This window comes from Bactrocera neohumeralis, chromosome 4 (assembly GCF_024586455.1).
Source record: "Bactrocera neohumeralis isolate Rockhampton chromosome 4, APGP_CSIRO_Bneo_wtdbg2-racon-allhic-juicebox.fasta_v2, whole genome shotgun sequence".
NCBI lineage: Eukaryota > Metazoa > Arthropoda > Insecta > Diptera > Tephritidae > Bactrocera > Bactrocera neohumeralis.
This window is the reverse complement of record NC_065921.1, coordinates 85,078,972-85,084,611: the sequence shown is the minus strand read 5'-3', so window position 1 is coordinate 85,084,611 and position 5,640 is coordinate 85,078,972.

The window sequence follows — 5,640 nt, the reverse complement described above, 5'->3', positions numbered from 1 at the left end:
TTTTTGGTCACAAAAATAAGCAGATTTGAAAATACGAAGGATTTGGGTAAAAACCTCATTAAATTTCCGGCAACTTTTAATAAGTTTGCGGTTTTGAATATAAAAGATTGATTGGGTATTTAAGCTTGTCAAAAAGTTATTGTAGCTTGAGAATTCGAAAAATACTTTATTATTTATATATTTACGTTACTTTGAGTCACAGAAGTCAATATTTTCATCGTAATTAGCTGAAGAGATATCGTCCGATTTTTGGTATATATCGGCTTGGTTAATGTCTTCACTCATTTCGTCCATTTTTTTCTATCTCAACAACTCATATTCCGTTTTTCGAAACATCTCAATCAAAAATTCTATATGTACATCATAATATATGTATGTATATACGTGAAGTTTTTTGTACATAGTACTTTATTACTCTCTTGTTTTCTTGTTTCCATATACAGTTCAAAAATGGAAGAAATCGGATTTTACAATAGGTTATGTTGAAAATCACTAAAAGTGCGTTAACCGACTAACAAAAAACGTCGGAAACACTAAATTTTACGGAAGAAATCGCAAAAGGAAGTTGCATCCAGGCCTTTTTTAAAAATTGAAAGTGGGCGTGGCCTCGCCCACTTATGGACCAAAAACCTTGTCTCAGGAACTACTAGATCGATTTCAATGAAATTCGGTATATAATATTTTCTTAACACCCTGATGACATGTACAAAATATGGGTGAAATCAGTTCACAACCACGCCTTCTTCCAATATAACGCTATTTTGAATTCCATCTGATGTCTTCTCTGTATAATATATATGTACATTAGGAACCAATGATGATATCGGAATAAAACTTTACACAAATACGGTATTTGAAAAATATGTAAATGACGTATAATGAAATCTCGATTATCACTTTAACATGCGATGAGTATAAAATGTTCGGTGACACCCGAACTTAGCCCTTCCTTACTTGTTATTAAGTCGAATAGTTGGTCTAGCTGTGCCGTTCCCTTCTTAACATCCATGCTAAAGCTCTTCTGTTTTGACATCACCATCTTCGTCCCTTCACTATTCTAGGGATTCCTTTTCTGCCCATCTGACTTGGACAATATGTATATAGTACTCTTGTTTCGGTGAGTTTTGAGGTCTTACTGTGGAGGCAACTGGGGTGTTCTTCCTTTCCCCTTGTTGATGGTGCTTGTGTGGCCGGAGTTTTCCTAGAGGCCAATTTTTACTCCAGTTTTGACGGATTGTTTAGGAGTGACAGAGTTTAGGAGATCTAAGTATCCTCCTACTTCTACGGAAGACGGTCCCGTATTACTCGTCTTGGCCATCTGTGTTTTGTTTTCTTTCTGTTTAGTTTTTTTATTGTTGTTGCTGTGTGAATATACATTCTAGTGGGTCTCCGCTTCAAGCGCCTATCTCCGCACGTTATAGCAGTTGCCCTTTATAAACCCCGTGGTTATCTATGAAAGCAGGGAGGCCACGTGAGGGTTGACACCAGACCTTATGTTCAGAGCTAGGTTCCGACACGAATTAGAAGCTCGACTCAACTGAACCTGTACGGCCAAATAAATATGACGACGTGCATTGAACGTAGCTGAAGACCTGTCAGGGTTTTAATGAGACGGAAGTGACGAAAGCATTTGCCTGCCAGCCAATTCGGTAAGATGTCACTCTTACCTACTGAGGTGACAGACCCTCACCAGCCTTTTGTCAAACTGATTCGTTTTGAGTATCCAGTATACCAAGATCAGAATCTTACTAGCCTCAATTCTGATGGGCGCTTGTCCAGGGTTTTCGTCGACGTCTGTGGGCCTAACTAATAATCTGAGCTCAGCTTTACCAGATCTTGAGCTTGACCTCAGCCTTGACTGCCTTGAAAAACGAAGTACCGTCAATAGCGGCTATTAAATCATGAAAATCACTAAAAAAAAACCGCATTTGAAAAACTAGAAAGCGCTGTTTCACCAAGACAATGGACCGTGTCACAAGTCAGAAAACGATGGCGAAAATCCATGTCGTGGGTTTCGAATTGGCTCCGCATTCGCCACATTCTTCAGATCTGGCTCTCAGCGTCTATTTTCTGTTCTCAATCCAAATTGGTCAAATAGTTTATGAGTATGAAGTATATTTTTGAATCGACGAGGTCACGCTCTTTATCTGATTTTCTAACTATTCCACATAAATACTTGTTTTTTACCTTTGTGAATAAAGTTACTATTTCTGTTGTTATTTAAATCTTTTCCTTAGAAAATTGCATTTCATTTGAGCTTCTGAAGTAAGTTCTTCTTTCATTAAATGCCACTTAGCCAATAGTGGCTAAGACAGTCAAAATTGCATAAATATTCATAACGAGTCGAAGCAACTATTTTACATCATTATTCCCATTAACTCTACCTCTTCTCCCTGCCGCATATGTCTTTCTACAAAAATCTTGCGAAATTGAAACTTCTTTCATCTTCCTCGTACCTCCCCTTTTCCGCTTGCTTTTTGAAGTTCTAGCATATTTTACACATCCCCGAAAGTTCTGAAACTTCCTTTACGTTATTCCAGTTATTTGTTTCTTTTTCTTGTTGTTTTTGCTTTCTTGCATTACTCCGCCACAAGTTCATTCGCTCGATAGCTTTTGCTCTTTCCACTTGTCATTTCACGCTTGTTTCGCATTATTTTCAAATTTCTTTGTGAAACGTTTAAAACGTTGCCTTCACTATCCATCCACCCAGCTGACATTTATGTGCGGTATGTATGTATGTGTGTGAGTGAAAGCGTGTAAAAATACAATAACTGACACTTGTTTGAAACAAAGAATGAACATTTCACAAAATGAATGTTCGGTAAATTTTTCATTTCAATTTTTGCTTCGGTGCGTTTCTTTACACGCCGCACACCCTTCACTCCACAGCCATCAGTTCTTTCACTCGTTAGCTGCATTATTATGTACGAGTAATATTATTGGCTTTTGTGTAACTGTTGCTGTTGGAATTGCAGCTTTGCTGCTGCTGCTGCTGGCGCTGTTGTTGTTGTTCTTTTTCTATTGCCACTGGCAACAAGAGATTTTTTTCCGCCTCAGCAATATCATGCAAATAGAAATTCTTTAACTTTGTTAACTTCTATGACACTATGTTCGTGGTAATGAAAGGCAGTCAGTCAATTTTCATTTTTATTGGAATGTTGCACGTTGTAAATAACTCCGAGCACCGATAAGCAACAAGCGACATTACCATAACTGAAGTACCTTTGGCAAAAAGGTCGTGTTAATTGAAAATGATTTTGAAAGCATTGTCTTAGGTTGAATGTTATTAAGAAGAGTGAAGAAATTATTTGAGGTGTTTGCGGCAAAACTATCGTAGAAAGAAAGAAATACGCTTTTTTCTGCTCCTCCTCCAGCCTCTTCTCCAAATTTTTGCAACTATTGTTAGGTTATATAACGATTGTGGAAAAAATAGTTCATGTATGGGGTCCAAAGAGTGAGAAAATTTCTCGAAAGACCTTTGAAATCAAAACCGACGTTTCAATTGAAAAGCGAATCATCCATTTTTTGTTTAAAACAGCAAGTTAAAAAAGCCTTAGAGCCGAAAAATGAACAGTACGACGAAGACTGCCACGAAGTCAATCTGGTAATATTTTATTAAAGAAATAAGCCGGAATGATCTCAAATCTTGTACACGCAGGAACTGCTGCCAATACACTTACCACCTTTCGTACGCTAGTGCTGGAACAACAGCTGGATACCGTCTGCTGACAAAAATTAGACTCTTTTTTCAACTAAAATTAGAAGACAAAAACTCTGAAATAGATACTTACTTTTTTATTCTGCGAGACTGAAAAACGTTACTAGAAAGATAAGTTGAATCAAGTTCAATCTCAGCTGAGTAGATATAGAGTTCTCTATTTTTTGTTTTTTTGCTTCCAAAGGGGGAATATTCCATAGATACTGGTACTTTGTGGTACCACGTTTCGTACTGCTCGCTAAAGGTACACCTCATTCGGGACCACACCTAATTAGTATTATCTTACTATTATATATTGAACTTGCGAAACAGTGCGCCTTCGTACTAAACCCTTAACTCCGTCATCTGTAGCTTTGTGGAAAGGCCCTGCGGCACCTCCGCTAAGCCTTACATCGCAAAACCAACTTAGCCTATTGGCTCAAGTCAGAAGCTAGCTATTCGCGGCTCTAGCTTCACTGCTTCTTTATTATTCGGCTCTTCTCAGCTCATGCAACATCAGAGCTGTCGTCTTCTCCATGGTGTGCCATACAGCAGCATATAAGGCACTATATTATCAGGTGTTATTCGGCCTGCCATTTCCATCTCTTCCATCTAGATATAGAGTTCTATCATCGAACAAGTAAAGAATCAATTGGGATTTATGTAGAGTAAATAAGGAAATAAACACAAGAAAGGCAATATTAGTTGAGTACAAAGCTGCTTTCCGGTGAGTCAACTGAAAATTGGTTTGTCCTTCCAGGTTGCTCAATATATGACATATTATAGACTAAGGATTCTATATTCTCTGACAAGTCCGGTTTAACTTGTTGAATATCTACATTTGAACCATATAACAATCATGAGTTTGGTGATAATGTTCGTTAGATCAAATACGGAATGAACATTAAAGCCCTGAGAAAAACAAATAAGGAGCTTTCAGGTTCTGGAGAGTTCAAATTATAGCCAAACTAGATTAAAATGATTACCCTTTAGTACCGAAACACCCCAAAAAAACACAATTATATTACTTCTAATCATTTTTATATATGTCTTTAAGTACATACCAACACACATTTCAATCACACTCTTTCCAAGCGCTTCCCTACTCGCTCGGCCGGCAGTCGAGCAGTCAAACTGTCAATTACTTCCAATATTATCTATAGCAAAGCATTTTCAAAATGAAAAATTCTTCAAATGACAATTACAAGAAACGGTATTACAACAACAGTAACAAATGTAGCAAAAAGCTCGTGTAGCCAACAAAGTAAATTGCAGTAAAAATTTGTTTTACGGTTTGCCACTGCTTGCGGCAAACAATGATACAATAATTTTTATACTCACTAGCTGCTTGGCTTTTGCGCTTGTTGCTGTTGGAGGGTGTGTGTGTGTGCGAAAAAAGCACGAAAGTATATATTTTTTGCAGACGACAACTTCAGCAGCATTCTTTGCATAGTTTCGAGTACAGCAACAATTTTCCATGCTATATAGAGTATCCGCTCGTGTTTATATAGTACATGTGTGTGTATGTATGAGGAATGCAGTAGTTAAAAAAGAGAATACATGTTTACAAGAATTTAGATGAAGAATATATGTACATATGTATAGGAGTATGAATTTGAAAAAGAGTGCAACAATGCGCCGAGGGAGTAAGCATGCCGTTAGGGTCTGTTGAATATAATGAAAATTCTTCAAGCAGCAACTTTTACACTTTAGTGCGTCGGCTGAAGGCAACTATTGTATGAAACTACAAAAATAACACTAGCAACAATATTACAACAACATTAGTAGAGAAATCCTTAAGCGTCGTCAAAATGAAGACAAGTTTGCCGGCATAACAACGGATCAGCTAAGCAGCGAAGGCGTGGTGTTCTTACAAACCAGTCAAACATAAAAAAGAAACATGAAAACGTCTTGTAAGTTTTTTGTTATGGCTGCTGTTGCGT